Genomic DNA, 19,631 nt, shown 5'->3' on the forward strand with positions numbered 1-19,631 from the left:
TGCCCAGATCAATTATTTTGCTCGCTGCATGCGTGTCAGTACCCACCCCCACCCCCAAAGTGTAAAGACAGAGACTGCTGTTCCGTTATCCTCTCTCCTCGCTCTCATCAGCTCTGATTCCACCTGAGTGTGTGGACAATGAGGTGAGCCACTGGAAATGTCTCTGAGCATGTGCCCGGGTCAGGTGCTGCCCCGGTGGATGGGCAGTCAGTCCAGGGTCAACAGTCCATGAGCCAGATACACACAGGATGTGGGAAAAGTGTGGAGGGAGCCAGGTGGGTGAGGAACTGGCTGGAGCATTGAGCTGGTGGGCGTGGATTCCTTTGAGGCCAGGGTCCGGGGAGGAGTTGGCCGTCGGGGGGGCCGTCAGATCCTGGGGGTTGGGGGGTTGGTATGGGAGGTGATCTTGGCAGCCAGGGAGGTCTGTGTGCCTGACAGTCCTTCTAGGGAGAGAGGGGTCCAGCTTCTCAAGCCAGAGCCAGAGGATGGGGGGGGGGGGGGCGGCCCTGCCGTGTGTGTGTGTGTGTGTGTGTGTGTGTGTGTGTGTGTGTGTGTGTTTGAGGGGGACACTATTTGGTGTGCCCAATAGAAGCAGGAAGCAAGGAAGCAGGAAGCAAGCGAAGGGGTTGCAGGTTATAGGCTGGATTGTTTCCCCTGAATTTGCATGTTGAAGCCTTGACCTTAAAATGTGATTATATTTGGAGACAGGATCTTTAAAGAGGTAATTAAGGTAAAATGAGGTCATCGGGGAGGGCGCTCATCCAATATGACCGGTGTCCTTATAGGACAGGACTAGGACACAGAGATACACATGAGGGAAGATCATGTGAGGACACAGCGAGAAGGCCACCATCTCCCAGCCAAGGAGAGAAGCCTCAGGAGAAACCAGCCCTGCGGGCACCCTGATCTTGCTCTTCTAGCTTCCACAACTGGGAGGAAGCCTGTGCAGATGAAGACATCCAGGTTCCAAGTTGAGACAGGAGAACTGGGCTCCTGAGCCTGGAGGGGTCGGGAGGTGGGAGGCAGTGATTTCAGAGCCGGCAGTGCTTCCCACCCGCACCCTAGACAGGAGGCCTCTGGGGCTGCCCACACCCACCCCCCAAGGCTCCGAAGCACTTCCCTTCTCTCTCTAGGTCCTGAAGGCTCAGCTCCTTGGAAGCACACAGTGAACGTGGACGCGAACCTGATGTCCTTTAGGAAACACCCCACCCCCATCCCCACCTCATCGCCCAAGATGCTGTCACTTCAGTAGCCTCCAAAGGTGCCTAGACACATGTGTGCAAGACACGCACACATGTGCACACGTGCTTGCATGCATGCCAATATGTCATCTATTAAAATTCCAGTTTTACAAACTTGTTTTAAAATTGCCCAAAGGACATGGAAAATAACCCTGCTTTGAAGATGTGTGCTGCCTCAGCCGACATCTGCTTTCCTGGTCTCTGGACCGAGTGGGGGAGGCTGAGTCTGAGCCTCCTCTCCTCTGGTGGGGGTGGGCTGGTCTAGGGGTGTTTCTGCTGCCTGGGCACCCCCTGCTCTGCCAGCGCCCATCCCAGGAGGGGACTAGTACTGGCCTGAGGCTGGCAGGGTGTAGAGGGTGCTGAGGCCCAGGCCTGGGAGGGCTGAGGGGGGAGCTGGGGGGGGGTCCTTGGGGACAAGGGACCAGTACAGCCAGGGGCTGGGTGAAATGGCCCCCACACAGGACCCTCTTCACACACTCACACACTCGGGAGCCCCGCTGGCTGGAGGGCCTTGGCAGACAAACACTTGCTCTGTACAGAGCGCCCCCCAAGCATCCCTGCTGACAGCTCCCTCCCCAGTGCAGCCCCTCCTCAAGGCCTGTTTTCCCCACAATCCATAGGGCAGAAGAGGGGGCAGGGAACAGATGTGGAAGCAGAGTCAGGAATCTGGGTTCTGCTCAGTCGGTCTCCTGTCTGCTCAGAGGAGGGACCAGGGCACATCAGGGGAGCTTGGCCCCCTGAGGCTGGGAGGAAGCTGCTACTAGGCAGGGGCTCTGTCCCCTGGAAAACCTCCCTGGGTGGTAAGGCTGTCTGTAGTTCAGCTATGGGAACCCAGGATGGGCTAGTCCAGGGAGGCTTCCTGGAGGTGGCTGGACTCAAACTGGGCCAACAGGGTGAGGCCTTCTCAGAGGTGCCAGGAGGACTGTTCTGCCCTGGCCACAGGCTCCTTCTGTTCCCTCCACCCCCATCACAAGAGAGACACCCCCTCAACCCCCCCCAAGGCCCACCCTACCAGGGTCTGGGTAGGGCCTTCTGGGGTTTAGGTACACCTCCCTGGCCTCGATCCCTTCAACACACCCTCGGGGAAATTCCCTCTGTGAGGCCATCATCCAGGTGAATTTGATAGGGTTGGAATAGCCACAGGTGGTTGTAGAAACACCAATAGGGGATCATGGATAAAGAGGGAAACCTGGGGGATGCTGGGAGGCCACTGGAAGTTCAGGAAAGCCCTCAGAATGAGGCAGCCTTGCTTAACTAGTGGAGGCGCTACAATGGCTTCAGGTCATTGGGTGGGGATGGGATGATGCAAGTGGATTCAGACTAAGGGCAAGAGTTTGAAGACCGCCCTTCAGCTGATTTGAATACACAATTTACTGGATACTAAGGAGGAGCTATGACTCCTAGAAAGGAAGAGGTGGGCTTTTCCAACCCCCACGCCCCTTGGATGATAAAAACGTGGTCCATGAAGCTCTTGGGTGGAGCTTCCGTGCCTGCCCGCTTGCATCTCTTATAAGCGTCCTATCTTGGTAAGTCTCTTTCTTGCCTATCACTTCGTCTCTCACAGAATTCCTTCTGCGCTGAGACATGAGGAGCCTGAACCTCAGTGAGTCCAGACACAGGGTGAGTAACTCGACTTTGAAACGGTGGGTTTGAGTCCCAATCTGGCTTTAGGTTGGGTTTGAGTCCGGGCACGTGGGTTCAAGTCCCAATCTGAGTTTTGGCTGGGTTCAGGCCATTAGTGCTGTCAGTTTCAAATTCAGGTTGGAACCAACATTGGTGACAGCTGCCACTACTAAACCACCCCCCCTCCAACCCCAGCCCCCACTACCCAGGCCTCTCATCTCAGTGTTCCTGCAACCCTGCCCCCTGCAGACTTGCCATCCTCATTAAAGACTAGGGAACCAGGCTGCGCAGATGGGCAGCCAGGCTGCTGCTCTGCAGCCAGGTTCTTCCTGGTGGAGCGGGGACCACACTGATCTTTGCCCCAGAAATTGGGACCCCGGGTGGAAGGGAAAGCTGTGTGTGGGGGAATCAGCTTCTGCCTTTTGGAACCCTGGGCTTCAGGCCTCTGTCATGCCGCCTTGGTCCCAGGTGCATTCAGTTACTTCTCCTGCCCCCAGATGGGGGCTCTGGCCCTGAAGAGCTTTGCTGGAAAGAGCCCCTGACAGGGACTCCATGGGGATGGGCTGGCTCCCTGGCAAAGACGACTTCCGAGCCTGGCCTTGAATGGGGATAGAAATTGGCAGGGAGACACGGAGAGGATGGGATCCAGGGAAAGAGTGTGGGCAGGGGCAGTGGAGTTGAAGGTAGAGTATCTCCCTGCCTGGCCTTGAAAGAAATAGCCAGGGGTCCTGTGGGACCATCAGTCTTAAATCCACCCCCCGGCTTGGTGTGGGGGCAGTGCCAGCGTCCAGGTCAGCATGATGAGTCTGGGAGCCTCTCAGGTCCAAACTGGGAGCCCAGAGAACCTTCCCTAGTGTTCTTTAGTTCCCCCGCCTGGACGGGTGGGCCCCCTCAGGAGCCGGGCTGAGCTGGGCTGAGGGGTTGTGCTATGGCGGGGACAGATGTTTCCAGTTTGAGGGCTTGGTTGTCATAAATTGTTTGTTCCCCACCAAACCCTGTTTCCTATTAAGCTGACTCTAGGAGATGACGGAGCTGCCATTTGACCAAGTAGCCTGTGTGGGAGCCCTGAGGATGACAGGGCTGGGGAGGGCTGAGAAATGGCTCTGCCCCCACAGACCTCCTGGCCTTCCACAGGCCCTTATCCTGGGAACTGTCCCCTGACTCCTGAGCAGCCTCTTGCAACTGTAGGGTCTGAGAGCTGGGACTCAGGAGACCTCCGGTTGCGGGGGGTAGGGTCCTCTGCTTTTCTCCTCTGCCCCTGAGCATAGTTTATACTGCTGGCTGCCTGTCCACCCCTGCCTCTTGCTTCCATCTTCCTAAAAGAGCCTGATTTATATTCTGGTGCTCACTCTCCTCATACAACTGATCCATCCAGGTTCCAGATCCTGATTAGTTTGCTATATGATGGAAACTTCTCCTTGCTAATGATGCTTTAGGAGTGGGTGTGGGAAGCAGGCCCAGGCATGGAAATGTGAGGGTACCTCTAGGAGAGGAGCCCTGCTCCCAAGTTGTGCCCTAGAGGAGATCATGCCTTGATGCAATGTCAGCAAATGAGGCAGCTCTCTTGTGACTACGAGGTAAGCCAGTGAGAGAGTGTCATACCTATAGATGGGCAGAGTCTGGGACCTTAATATGGCACTGGGCTGCTGCAAGCAGTCCTCTGTGGGACTTCCTATCATGTGAAATAATACTAGGTATTATTTATTGAGGGCTTATCATGTTCAAGAGACTGTGCTAAATGCTGGCACATTCAACAAATATTTCTGGAGGTCAGGCGCTGTTCTGGGTATGGGACACAGACATACAGAAATCAGACATTGGGGAGTTGCCTGATGGTCTAGTGGTTAGGACTCGGCACATTCACTTCTGTGGCCAGGGTTCAATCCCTGGTCTGGTCTGGGAACTGAAATCCCACATCAAGCCACTGCAAAAAGTGCCCACTGCACCCCCCGCCCCTGAAAAAGAAAAAAGGAATCAGACATCAGGGAATTTACGATCCCTGACTCAGACAATGTACGTTTTCATGCTTTAAGTATTACCTCACTTAAGACTCAACAGCATGAGGTAAAGTGACAGATGCCACAGTTGGCTCATGCAGCAGGCCCACCCCCCCCAACCCCCAACCCCCAACCCCTGCCCCATGAACTGGGCTTTCCTGACAGAGGCAGGAAAGCAGAAGGCTTCACTTACTAGGCTTGCCTGCTTTCCTGAAGTGCTGCAGCTGAGACTCAGAAAATGGGAGTGAGCATCAGATGGTGGCAGGTAGGTGGGCATTCAGGCAGGGTGGTGGCCCTTGGTTCCTCTGGGGAAGTTGTGGGCAGATTTCAGTGACTGGTCTTTCAGCTGCATGGATGGGTGCTGACTTGTGGGTGGGGTACCTAGTTTCCTGGCTCATGGGGTACCTAATACCCGGAGATCCTTTTTTTTGCCTAAATTAGCTCGAGTGGACTGCATGAGTCCTGCAAATAATATCACCTAAAATGTGCCATTGAGCTTAGAGGAGGTGGCTTGAGAGTAGATGGTGAAAAGCCAATGTCCCAGATGGTTAGGCAGTGGGAAAGAATGAGGCCAAGCTGTTTTCTCACGTGGGACTTTGGGTTTATCTTCTCTGAGGAGGATGTGTGGTGCTCTTTGCTGGGAAAGAAGACTCCACTTGTGTGGTGGATAAGAAAAGGGAAAGACCACGCAAGTGGAATTATCCTCCACTCTTCCGCAGCCGCAAGCCATAGCGAACCTTCCAGCCACATGAATCTAATATACCCCCTCTTACTTAGGGTTTTCATCTGGGAACTTCATGGATTTTTAAAATGCTATTGTAAACAGCACACTTAAAATTTTTCACTTTCTGGAGGTCCCATCGTGGCTCAGCGGAAATGAATCTGACTAGTATCCATGAGGTAGCAGGTTCGATCCCTGGCATCACTCAGTGGATTAAGGATCTGGCATTGCCATGCAATGTGGTGGAGGTTGAAGATGTAGCTTCGATCTGGTGGTGCTGTGGCTGGGATAGGGCTAGAGGAGGCACAGGTGGTTGTAGAAATCCCAGTAGGAGATCATAGATAAAGTGGGAAACATGGGAGATATTGGGAGACCACTGAAAGTTGAGGAAAGCCTTCAGAACAAGGCAGGCTTGCTTAACCCCTGCAGATGCAAGAATTGCCTCAGGGCACTGGATGAGGTTTGCATTTAGATTCAGACCTAGGGCAAGAGTTTGAAGACTGCCCTTCAGCTGATTTGAATACACAACCTTACCTGATACTAAGGAGAAGCTACTACTCTTGAGAAAGGAAGAGGCAGGCCTTTCCAACCCCCACTTGCCTCGCTTGATGAAACTGTGCCCCACCACATTCTCAGGCAGAGCTTCCTTGCCTGCCAGCTTGCATCTCTTACAAGCGTCCAGTTCTGTTAAGTCTGTTTCTCGCCTATCACTTTGTCTCTCTTGGAATTCCTTCTGCTCTAAGGCATAAAGATCTTGAACCAGAGTGAGTCCAGACACAAGGTGAGTAACTGGACTTTGAAACCATGGATTAAAGTCCCAATCTGGCTTCAGGTTGGGTTCGAGTCCGGGCACGTGGGTTCCAGTCCCAATCTGGGTTCTGGCTGGGGTAGGGCCCTCAGTGCTGTCAGTTTCAGCTGGTGACCACAAAGGGACAGTGATGAGGCAAGGAAATGTTCAGAGTTAGGGTCCTGGTCCTAGACCAGCAGCTCCAGGACAGAACTCCTAATCTCGACACTCTTCTCCTGCTTCTGAGGGTCTTCCCAGCTCCATTCCCTTCTCCCTCCTGTCAACCCCAGTGACCTGTGTGACCACCAAGGACTCCTTCTTATTGCCCCTGCCCGTGCAGATGCTGAGGGTTAATTCCCAGTGTGCAGGCCAGATGGATTCCCAGGCATCGTGGACACTGCTGGGGACACCTTCTGTACCTCTCCCTGTGGCAACTCCTCGGATGTCTTCTAAGACAGTAAGTGCAAATCTCATGCCAGTTGTGCAGTGGGTTTTGACATAAGAGTGGGATCTGGATAATGTGGGAGTTAGAGACCACCTCGGGGTTGGGTCTGAAACGGGTCTGGCTGCTTCAACTCCTACCTCCCACCCCCAACAAGACTCCCTCCCCCAGCTGAGGGTATTGACAGAGCTGGGGGTGAAAAGAGGCCCCCTCCACATTCAGAAAGCTCTTCTTTATAGCCCGCGTTGCCTGAGGGGCCTATCCTCAGCCCAGCTAGCTCGCCCAGCAGAAGAAATTACCAACCGCCTCCATACTTTGGCTCCTGAGAGACGTTCCCAATGGAAATCAGGCAACAATTAGGGTTCATGTGCCTTTCTCAATGTCTGATCTAAGTATGGCAGAGGAAAAGTGGGGACATTTTCTGAGGATCCTGAAATCTTTACAAAGGGTTTAAAAGGGTCTCGCCTGACCCACTGTTGAGATCTTCCGATCTCTCCTGGGTAGATTTAAGGATCTTCCTCTCCCACTGCTGCAGCCCTGAGGAAAGGCATCCTATATACTGGGGGCCAGAGCCCATGCAGACCAATTAGCAGCCCTAGGTCCACAAGGGCCATGCAGTTCACCAGTGGGGAATGATGCTGTTCCTGAGGCAGAGTCTCAGTGGAATCACCAGGTGAATTGCATTGATATAGAAGGGATCCTATGATGAACTGTTTAATAGAGGCTATGAAGAATCATAGAGTAAAGCCTGTAAACCATGGCAAGGTGAGAGAGGTCCAACAGGGACAGGATGAAAATATTGAGGTCTTCCAGGGGAGACTCGTGGAGGCTTTTGGGAAGTAGGCAAATGCGGATCCCTCCTCCCCTCGAGGGACAGGCCCCTTTGGCCATGCATGTCATAGCCCAGTCTGCCCCGGACACCAGGCCCAAACTTCAGAAAGCAACTGTTGCTCTTCAGACTCCAAGGAACGATTTCTTCCAATTGGCTTCCTTGGTTTTCAATACCAGGGAGGTGGCTGAAGAGGCTGAATGCACCCAGAGAACTGTGCACAGCCTCAACGGCTTGGCGTGGTTTTGTCTGCTCAGAATCCACCAGTGGGAAGGCTGGCTCTTCCAGGTCAATCTGGCCCTGGCAGGTCACTAGGCCCACAAGTACCCAGACAGGACCAGTGTACCCTGTGTGGATTAAAGGGGCACCAGAGAGGGGAATTGTGATCACTGTGCCTTCTGCAAGCAGCCAGGGCATTGGAAGAGGGAGTGCCCCAGACGCCAGAGAGCCACAGCGGCCCCTCTGCCATAGACGGTTTTGCAATCAAAAGATCAGGGGGCCCGAGGCCAAAAGAGGCTCTGCCTAGACGTACCAGCTACACAACAAATGCCGAGCCACTCGAGTGGTCATTGATGTGGTGGCTATTGAGGGAGCTATATCTATAATAGAATCACTTGCAGATACTGGTGAAGCCCTCTCAGGCTTAACCGAAAGGGTTAAGGAGTTCGTAACGGGGCCATCAGGGAAGAGGCCCGGGCACACGTTCCTGGAGCCCCTTTTTGAGCAGCATCAGTGGCCAGCTGCTTTGACATTCCTTTCTGTTTCGTGCCTGACTGTCCTATCCCTTTCATAGCAAGAGATTGATTCCCAGAGTTAGGGGTCCCTCTGTTTCTGGTGGAGCAAGGGACCCACCCTCATCACCATGTGGTTCTAACAGAAACCAGCGAGGAACTGACGGACGCCGCAGCTGAGGTAGAAGCCTTAGTGGACCCTGGAGTGTGGAATATGGGGGTTCCAGGCCTGGCCACAGGAATGACCTGGGCCGGAATAGCCCCACAAGAAGCCGTTCCCCTTAACATCAGAGGCGGGTGAGAATGCTGTGAAGACCCTCCCTCATGTATGGAGAAAGGGTTCCCCAAAGGCAAGGTGCCTGCCATGGACCAGGACACCATGGGAATCGAGGGATACAAAGGAGACAGTGGTGCACCGGGACCCCAAGTTTTCCCAGCCCGCCTGGGTAAGCCTGGAGCCTCTGGTCCCATGGGTCCCCATGGCCCCCCCAACCCCCTTGCCAAGAATGGCGCAGTTGGAAAGCCTGGCAGCCCTGGCGAAAATGGAGCTCCTGGTCAGATGGGCCCCCACAGTGAGAGAGGTCACCCGGGACCCCCTGGCCCTGCTGATGCCTGTGGAAATGATGCTGCTGCTGCTGGTCCCACTGGCCCTGGTGAGCCTCCTGGCTTCCCTGGAGCTGTTGGTGCTAAGGGTGAAGTTGGTCCCCGAGGAGCCCCTCTGGGCCTCAGGCCCCAGTGGCCTCTCATGTCCCAGGAGGACCAGGAATGAACCTGGTGCTCCTGGCAGCAAAAGAGATGCTGGTGGCAGGGACAGCCCAGCCCATTGGTATTCAAGGTCCCCCTGGCCCTGCTGGAGAAGGGAAGTGGGGAGCCCAAGGTGAACCCCGACCTGCTGGCCTGCCTGGAACCCTGGTGAGCATTGTGGACTGGGTGCTGCTGGAGAGCCTGGCAAAGCCAGAGAGGGAGATGGTCCTGGACCCCCTGGGACTGTTGGTCCTGTTGGCAAGGATGGAGAAGCAGGAGGTCAGGAACCCCCCTGGACTTGCCAGCCCCACTGCAGGCAACTCCGGTGAACAGGGTGTTCCTGGAGACCGTGGTGCTCCTGGTCTTTCTGGAGCAAGAGGTGAGAGAAGTTTCCCCACTGATCATGGTGAGCCTGGTCCCCCTGGCCCCACTGGTGACATGGGTGTTCCTGGACCCAAAGGTGCTCGTAGAAGCGCTGGTAGTCCTGCTGCTACAGGTTTCACCGTAACGCTGTTTAATCTCTAGGGAGGCTGGGAAAATCACGCTAACCAGAGCGACACTGGCTTGTAGCCCTCCTAGCAGAAAAGGGACAGTTAGCCATGTCTTTTACTCCTTCCCTAGGCAGGACTGTGCCCTATCTCTGCAAGAAGCTATTACTGAATGTTTGTGGCCTAACATCTCCTTCCCCCCCCCCACCCACTCCCCCTTTTTTTTGACTGCACCCGCCGCATATGGAGGTTCCTAGGCTAGGAGCCGAATCAGAGCTGTAGCTACAGGCCTATGCCAGAGACACTGCAATACAGGATCCATGCTGCGTTTGTGCTCTACACCACAGCTCCCGGCAACACCAGATCCTTAACTCACTGAACAAGGCCAGGGATCGAGCATACTTCCTCATGGATGCTAGTCAGGTTCCTTTACCCCAGAGCCGTGTCAGGAACTCCCCAATATCCCCTTTAAGCATCAAGTGGTAAAACACCTGGAGGGGGAAATGCTAGGGCTAGAGTAGGCACAGGTGGTTGTTCCAATAGGGGATCATAGAGAAGGAAACCTGGGGGATGCTGGGAGGCCACTGGAAGTTCAGCAAAGCCCTCAGAACCAGGCAGGCTGGCTCAACTAGTGGAGGTGCTACAATGGCCTCAGGCCATTGGGTGGGGGATGGGAGGAGGCCTGCATTCAGATTCAGACCTAGGGCAGGAGTTGGAAGACAGCCCGTGAGCTGATGTGAATACACACCTTACTGGATACTGAAGAGGAGCTACTATTCCCAGAAAGGAAGAGGCGGGCCTTTCCAGCCTCCACTCCCCTTGGATGAAAAAACTGTGGCCCACAGGATCCTGGGGCAGAGCTTCCTTGCCTGCCTGCTTGCATCTCTCTCTCAAACTTCCTATCCTAAAAAAAACTGCTTCTCACCTATCACTTTGTCTCTCGCAGATTTCCTTCTGCGCTGAGGCCGTGAGCGCTGTCAGTTTCAGCTGTGGCTGGCCACCGCCGTTCTGATTTGATCCCTAGCCTGGGAACCGCCATATGCCACAGGTGTGGCCCTAAAAAAAAAGAAAACTTTTTCATTTTCTGATTGTCACTGGTGTGTATAAATACAAGTGATTTTTGTATATGATTGGCATCCAGAAAGCTTGCTCATTCTGCTAGGTCATTGGCAGTTTCTTTTAGATTATCTGCAATATTCATGGCATTTGTACAGGATGACAGTTTTTCTTTCTTTTTTTTTCTTTTTTTGTCTTTTTGCCACTTCTTGGGCGGCTCCTGCAGCATATGGAGGTTCCCAGGCTAGGGGTCTAACCGGAGCTGTAGCCGCTGGCCTACACCAGAGCTACAGCAACGCAGGATCCGAGCCAGGTCTGAAACCTACACCACAGCTCACGGCAATGCCGGATGCTTAACCCACTGAGCAAGGGCAGGGATCAAACCCGCAACCTCATGGTTCCTAGTTGGATTCGTTAACCACTGTGCCATGATGGGAACTCCCAGTTTTTTTTGTTTTGTTTTGTTTTGCGTTTTTTTTTTTTAGGGTGTACCCACGGCTTGTGGAGGTTCCCAGGCTGGGGGTCTAATTGGAGCTGTTAGCCGCCAGCCCACACCACAGCCACAGCAATGCCAGACCCAAGCCGTATCTGCGATCCACACCACAGCTCATGGAAACACTGGATCCCCAACCCACTAAGCAAGGCTAGGGATCAAACCTTCAACCTCATGGCTCCTAGTTGGATTCATTTCCGCTCTGCCACAATGGGAACTCCTAAAGTTTTTTTCAAACAGTATAACATACTTTAACTTTTTATAGTTGATTTACAATGTTTTGACTCTTAAATTTATAAAAATAAATTTTTTATAGCAAGGGAGTTTCCATCATGGCTCAGCATTTATCGAATCTGACTAGTATCCATGAGGACACTGGTTTGATCCCTGGCTTCCCTCAGTGGGTTAAGGATTTGGTGTTGCCATGAGCTGTGATGTAAGTCGCTGACGTGGCTTGGATCCTGCTGCTGTGGCTGTGGTGCAGGCCAGCAGCTATAGTTCAAATTCAACTCCTTACCTGGGAACCCCCACTTGCTGCGGGTTCGGCCCTAAAAAGCAAAAAAAATATAATTTAAAAATTTATTTAAATATAGTTGTTTTACAATGTGCTTAATTTCTGTTGTACAGCAAAGTGACTCAGTACACACACACAGATATGCATCAGTTTTATATTCTTTTCCATCGTGGTTATTCATAGGATATTGAATATAATTCCCAGTGCTATACAGCAGGACCTTGTTTATCCATCTTATATAGAATAGTTTGTATCTGCTAATCCCAAGCTCCCAATCCATCCCTCCCCAGCCCCCTCTTCCCCTTGGCAACCACAGGTCTGTTCTCTATGGACAACAGTTCGTTTTCTTTCCACCCAATCCAATCTTTTCTTTCTTTACTTTTTCTTTTTAAAACCATTATTGGGAGTTCCCGCCATGGCACAGCAGAAACAAATCCGACTAGGAACCATGAGGTTGCGGGTTTGATCCCTGGCCTCACTCAGTGGGTTAAGGATCTGGCGTTGCTGTGGCTGTGGTGTAGGCCGGCAGCTGTAGCTCCGATTAGACCCCTAGCCTGGGAACTTTCGTATGCTGCAGGTGCGGCCCTAAAAGGACAAAAAGGCAAAACAAAAACAAAAACCAAAAACCATTATTGTACCAAGCTGAGGCTTCAGCTACTCTTTTCCCTCCACATACAGTAAAATGAAAAGAATTTTATAGTGGACACTTGTACACCCACCATTTAGGTCCTACCATTTTAGATTTTACCAAGCTTACCATAGTGTGTGTGTGTATATATATATATATATATATTTTTTTTTTTTTTTTTAGGGCCGCACCAGGGGCATAGGAAGTTCCCAGACTAGGGGTGGAATCAGAGCTGCAGCTGCTGGCTGTAGCCACACCAGATCCCAGATCCGAGGTGTGTCTGTGACCTATACCACAGCTCAGGGCAACACCGCATCCTTAACCCACTGAGGGAGGCCAGGGATAGATCTGGAAACCTCCTGGTTCCTACTGGGATCACAAAGGGAACTCCTCTTTTTTCCTTTTGTGGTACATTTCAAAGTAGTTGCAGACAGGGGTGCACTACACCGCCCCCCCCCCCCCGACTGTGGCATGCATTTCATTATGATCTAGTGCTATTTTGAATAGATGTGTTAGTGGACATGACTTCCTTGCTCCCCATCTTAGTAGGAAAGTTTTTGATATTTTAAGTATGATGTGTTTATGGTTGGTTTTTTATAGTTGTCTTTATCAGTTGGACATTTCCTTATTTTTCTAGTTGGCTAAACATATCACCCAATGATTGCTGAATTTTATCAAAAATTTCTGTCTGCACCTACTATTGGCTACTTTTCCTTCTTTATTCTGTTAGTGTGAATGATACGTTGATTTTAATAAGTCCAGTTTAATCATATTTTTATATATTGCTAATTTCTGTTTGCTAACGTTTTCTTTAGACCTTTTGCTTCTACAGCAAGGAGAAAGATTGGTCAGCAGTTGTAGTTTCCTATACTGTTCCTATCAGGTTTTTGGTATCTAAGGTTATGCTGGGCTCATAAAATCAATTTGAAGGTTTTCTATTTTCTGGAGGAGTTCGTGTAAGATTGTTCTCTCTCTCTCTCATATGTTTGGTTGAATTCACCAGTGAAGCCATCTGGGCCTGTAGATTTCCTTGAGTGTTGCTGAAGCTCAACCTCTGCCCACTGGTAACAAATAGAAACTCAGAGACAGAGTTTTGGGTGAAGTAGAAAAAAATAGCTTTTATTGCTTTGCCAGGCAAAGGAAGCACAGCCTTTAAGAGGAGCCCTCCTCCTTTGGGAAAGAACTGCAGGGAGTTGTTTCATAGTCTAAAAGGAGAAAAGCAGCGTTTCAGATGAGAATCAGGGTTGGGGCAAATGTGCATTCTTCTTTCTTTCAGGGAAATCTTAGTCATCTAAGCGGGCGATTTCAGCATGATCCTGGTGGTGGTCTTTGGGTTATTGCATCTTGACTTTTCCTAGAAAAACAATACTTGCAAAAAGGGCATATTGATCATAGATCAGAATAAAGTAGGAAACTTCCTGATGAACATCATGTCCTTATAATCTTTAACCCACAGGCAGCTGTGCTCAGGGTGTATACACTTAAGCTCACAGGGGATTGTGTTTAGGGTGCAATCAAATGAGGGAGAAGCACAAGGAAGGGCTCCAAGCTGTTCAAAGTATGTGTTTCCAAAAGAAGCATAAGGAATATAACTTTTCTCATGGGTTATGTATATGTATAGGTTGCCTAAATCATTTTGTGTATCCCTTGAGAGGGAACCAGGATCCTCCCCCAAGGCCGTACTATTCTTTCTTGACTGGTTCCTTCCTTAGCTTTGCTTCCCCTCCCTTCCCTGATGAGCAACTGTCTGAACCTACCTGCCCCTTGGAACTCAGGGAAGGGCATGGAGGCTGAATGAGGCCCATTCTCTAAAACAAGAAGTGGGGGCCCTGCTCAGTTTCATGAGGAGATTTTAAATTACGGGTTCAGTGGAGTTCCCGTCGTGGCTCAGTGGTTAATGAATCTGACTAGGAACCATGAAGTTGCAGGTTTGATCCCTGGCCTTGCTCAGTGGGTTAAGGATCTGGCATTGCCGTGAGCTGTGGTGTAGGTTGCAGACCTGGCTCGGATCTGGTGTTGCTGTGGCTGTGGTGTAGGCCGGTAGCAACAGCTCCGATTAGACTCCTAGCCTGGGAACCTCCCTATGCTGTGGGTGCGGCCCTAGAAAAGGCAAAAAATAAATAAATTATGGATTCAGTTCAGGCAATAGATACAGGATGCCTCCAATTTTCAAGATTTTCTGATGTCAGTTTTAGCTATTTAAAGAAAAATTCATTCATTGCATCCAAAGTTTAAAAAGAGCTTTACTGAGGTATCGTTGACATACAAAAACTGCACATATGCAAAGTGTACAACTTGATTAGTTTTTTTTTTTTTTTTTTTTTTTTTTTTTTGTCTTTTTGTTGTTGTTGTTTGCTATTTCTTGGGCCGCTCCCGCGGCATATGGAGATTCCCAGGCTAGGGGTTGAATCGGAGCCATAGCCACCGGCCTACGCCAGAGCCACAGCAATGCGGGATCCGAGCCGTGTCTGCAACCTACACCACAGCTCACGGCAACGCTGGATCGTTAACCCACTGAGCAAGGGCGGGGACCGAACCCTCAACCTCATGGTTCCTAGTCGGATTCGTTAACCACTGCACCACGACGGGAACTCCCAACTTGATTAGTTTTGACATATGTATACACTCCTGAATTATCACTCAATCCAGATTACAAATTTATTAGTATCTATAATAATCCTCTTAAATATGTATGTCTGCTTAATCTGAATTGACATCTGATAATGGCTGTTCCATTATCCTTGTTTCTTGATCAGTCTTTTAAAAGGGTTGTCAACCCTTTTTAGTGGCTTTTTTTTGGTTTTGTTTTGCTTTATGGGACACACCTGAGGCATATGGAGGTTCCCAGGCTAGGGATCGAATTGGAACTACAGCTGGTGGCCTACACCACAGTTCACGGCAATGGTGGATCCTTAACCCATTGAGTGAGGCCAGGGATCGAACCCACAACCTCATGGTGACTAGTCTGATTTGTTTCCCCTGCACCACAATAGGAAATCCCTCTTAGTCCTTTTAAAGAACCAGCTTTTGACTTTATTGATTCCCTTTATTGTATATTTGTGTTCTGTACTTGGCTTTTATTTCTGGGCTTAATTTGCTTTTTTTAAAAAAAAAATTTCTCGGAGTTCCCGTTGTGGCTCAGTGGTTAACAAATCTGACTAGGAATCATGAGGTTGCAGGTTCGATCCTTGGCCTTGCTCGGTGGGTTAAGGATCTGGCATTGCCGTGAGCTGTGGTATAGGTCACAGACGTGGCTCAGATCCCATGTTGCTGTGGCTGTGGTGTAGGCCAAGAGCTGCAGCTCCTGCGAACTTCCATATGCCAAGGGTGCGGCCCTAGAAAAGGCAAAAAGAAGACAGTAAATAAATAAATTCCTCATGGTTGCTGAGATAATTTTCAGCCTTAGCGTCTTTTCTAACAGGCAGTTAAAGATCTAAATTTATAAGCATAGTTTTAGTTGCAACTCACAAGTTTTCTTAAGTTTCAATACGTAGTACTTTCATTGTTCAAAGTATTTCAAATTCTGTTTATGATTTCTTCTTTGACAGATGGGTTGTTTAGCAATCTATTTAACTTCCAAATATATGAGGATTATTACATTATCTTTTTGTAATTGATTTCCAACTTAATTGCATTGTGGTCAGGGAACATATTTCATTTGAATGAACTCTCTTGAAGTTTGTTGCAACTTGTTTTATAGCTCAGCATAGACATTTTGGCATATGTGCCATTTGTGTTTGAAAAGGAAGCTGTTGAGTGTAGTGTTCTACATGTTTCTATTTGGCCAAGTGTTCTAATCACCTGCTTACATTTTGTTTAACTCGATTTTTGCATGCTTGTTTTTACTATCAATTACTGAAATACATGTGTTAAAATCTCACTATGATTGCATATTGGCCAAAATTTCCTAGTTATATCAACTTTTAATTTTTTAAGATCCTATCATTAAGTACATAAAATTTAAAATCACTATCTTCTTTTTTTTTTTTTTTTTGCTTTTTAGGGCTGTACCCCCAGCTTATGGAGGTTCCCAGGCTAGGGGTCTACAGCTGCCAGCCTACACCACAGCAACGCCAGGTCCCAGCCTTGTCTGTGACCTACACCACAGCTCACAGCAACAACGGATCCTTAATCCACTGAGCGGGGTCAGGGATTGAACCTGCAACCTCATGGTTCCTAGTCAGATTCATTTCTGCTGTGCCACGACAGGAACTCTGGAACCACTACCTCTTTATGGTAATTGAATTCACTGCTTTCATTTCTAATAGTTTTTTTGCCTTAAAGTTTAATGTTAATATATCTGTACCAGTTTCCCATGGTTGCTGCTGGCTGGGGATATATTTCTCCATCATTTTCTTTCAAAATTTCTAAATTTGTGTGTTTTAAAAATGTCTTATGATATCACTTATATGTGAATCTAGTAAAAAAAAATACAAGAGAACTTCTGTTTATTGAACAGAAACTTACAGATTTCAAAACCAATCTTATGGTTACCATGGGGAAACCACTGGGGTGTGGGTGGGGAGGAATAGAGTAGCATATATGCTACTCTAATGTACAGAGTAGCTGATTAATAAGATCCTACTGTATCGCGCAGGGAAATCTACTCAGTAGTTTGTAATAACCTATATGGGAGAAAAGAATGGAGATATTCTTTGTGCTGTATACCTGAAACTAATACAACTACACTCCAATAAAATTTTTTAAAAAGTGTCTCTCGTAAACAGCATATAGTTTTTTTTTTTAACTCCTTTTACTGTGTTAATTCTTTTCTTTGTTTTGAGATATAATTGGCATACAGCACGATATAAAATTATGGTGTACAGCATGATTTGAATTACGCATATCATGAAATGACTATAATACTTTTAATGAACACTCATCCTCTCATAGAGAGAACAAAAAGTGAAATAGAAAAATTTTTTCCTTGTGATGAGAACTCTTGGATTTACTCTCTTAACAATGTTCGTATATAACTAACAGCAGTGTTACATTGCATTTATCACATTATACTTCACATTCCTAGTCCTTATAACTGGAAGTGTGAACTATGGTACTGCCTTTAAAATCAAGCCTGACAATCTTGTCAACAGTGGGTGTTAGCCCATTTACATTTAATGTAACAATGGACTTATCATGTATATCTTATAACCTGCTACTTGTCCCATCTATTATTTTTCTTCTCTTCTTTTGCAGGTCTTAAGCCTGCCCACTAAATTATTCCATCCTCCCTCATTAGCTTCAAGGTTATATACTCTTGTACTAATATTGACTGTAATATGCACCCTAGACTTACCAAAGCCTAATATTAAATGGGATTTTTATTTTTTTATTTACCTATATGTGTGTGTGTGTGTGTATATATATATTTTTTTCTTTTTTCCTTTTTCTAGGGCGACTCCTGTGTGCACATGGAGGTCCCCGGGCTAGAGGTCCAATCGGAGCTTCAGCCACTGGCCTACACCAGAGCCACAGCAATACCAGATCCAAGCCGCGTCTGCGTTCCACACCACAGCTCATGGCTTAACCACGCCGGATCCTTAACCCACTGAGCAAGGCCAGGGATCGAACCCAAAACCTCATGGTTCAGAATCGGATTTGTTAAACAATGTGTCATGACGGGAACTCCTTAAATGGGATTTTAAAAAAAACTTCTAGAATGATTCAAGAGGCTTGGGAAACTTAAGCCCTATTTAAGCCCTCCCCACTTATATAAGTGTGCCTTGTGAAGTTCTAAATATGTACACATTTTTATATATATATTTAAAACTTCACAAGGCACACTGTTTTATGCAGTCAGTATTTATGATGACTGTGTGTGTGTGTGTGTATTTTGCTTTTTAGGGCTGCACCTGTGGCATATGGAGGTTCCCAGGCTAGGGGTCTAATTGGAGCTATAGCTGCTGGCCTACGCCACAGCCACAGCCATGCAGGATCTGAGCAGCATCTGCGACACACAATAGCTCACGGCAACACCGGATCCTTAACCCACTGAGCGAGGCCAGGGATCGAACACGCAACCTCATGATTCCTAGTCAGATTCAATTGCACTGACACGCAACCTCATGATTCCTAGTCAGATTCAATTGCACTGAGCCACAATGGGAACTCATGACTATATTTTTTTAATGATTTTAATTTTTTCCATTATAGTCGATATAGTGTGTTCTGCCAATTTCTACTGTACAGCAAAGTGACCTAGTCTTTCTCATTTTCATTTCTCTTCAACCTTTCCTGAACCTCTGTCCTAATATTTGGGATCATTTTTCCTTCTGCCTTTAGAATACTTGTAATTTTCCTTTAGAGTGGTGCTGATGAATCCTTCTAGTTATTTGTATAAACTGTCTTTATTTCTTCTTTCTTGCAGGATATGTTCCCCAATTAGACATTTCTAGGTTGGGAGTCATTTCCTATCAGCACTCCAAAGGCACTGTATTTCATTGTTTCTGCTGAGAAGTTGTAAGTTTAATTGTTGCACCTTTGATGGTAATCCTTCTTCTACCCATGCCCCATCTCCTTAGTAGCTTTAAAATTTTTCTTTTTCTTTGCTTTCCAACAGTTTTTCTGCGATCTGTCTCAGTATGGACTCTGTTTTATTTATCCCATTTGAATTTTTTTTTTTTGTCTTTTTTGTCTTTTCAGGTTTGCACCCATAGCATATGGAGGTTCCCAGGCCAGGGGTCCAATTGGAGCTACAGCCGCCAGCCTACGCCAGAACCACAGCAACGCCAGATCCGAGCTGCATCTGTGACCTACACCACAGCTCATGGCAACACTGGATCCTTAACCCACTGAGAAAGGCCAGGGATTGAACCCTCATCCTCATGGATCCTGGTTGGGTTCATTAACCACTGAGCCCACTGAGCCACAAAGGGAACTCCTCTCTGTTCTTTTTTTGAATTTTTTTTTTTTAAGCTCTGGCCTTTCAATTCCTTTTTTTAAATTACTCAATGAATTTTATTACATTTATAGTTGTACAACAATCATCACGACCCAGTTTTATAGCATTTCCATCCCAAACTCCAGGTGCATCCCCCCAGCCCCCAACATGTCTCATTTGGAAACAGTAAGTTTTTCAAAGTCTGAGACAGTATCTATTCTGCAAAGAAGTTCATTGTGTCCTTTTTTTAGATTTCACATGTAAGTGATAGCATATGATGTTGGTATCTCACTGTCTGACTTAGCATGAAAATCTCTAGGTCCATCCATGTTACTGTAAGCACCATTATTTCTTTCCTTTGAATGGCTGAGTAATATTCCATTGTGTATGTGTACCATATCTTTATCCACCCCTCTGTCAACACTTAGGTCGTTTCCATGTCTTGGCTATTGTATAT

General features: G+C 48.3%; 1 long non-coding RNA gene across 1 annotated transcript; it reads left to right on the forward strand.

Moving 5' to 3' along the window:
- Positions 1-2,718: 2,718 nt before the first annotated feature.
- Positions 2,719-8,668, forward strand: LOC146406278 (uncharacterized). Its single transcript, XR_014808638.1, has 3 exons — positions 2,719-2,767; positions 6,710-6,826; positions 8,518-8,668. It is a non-coding gene; the product is annotated as an uncharacterized LOC146406278 (long non-coding RNA).
- The last annotated feature ends 10,963 nt before the right edge of the window (positions 8,669-19,631 follow it).

The sequence above is a fragment of the Sus scrofa genome, chromosome 1, assembly GCF_054392235.1.
Source record: "Sus scrofa isolate SSC_HxYL_T2T_F1_AM1 chromosome 1, Sscrofa_HxYL_maternal_Yorkshire_Landrace_v2.0, whole genome shotgun sequence".
NCBI classification, from domain to species: domain Eukaryota; kingdom Metazoa; phylum Chordata; class Mammalia; order Artiodactyla; family Suidae; genus Sus; species Sus scrofa.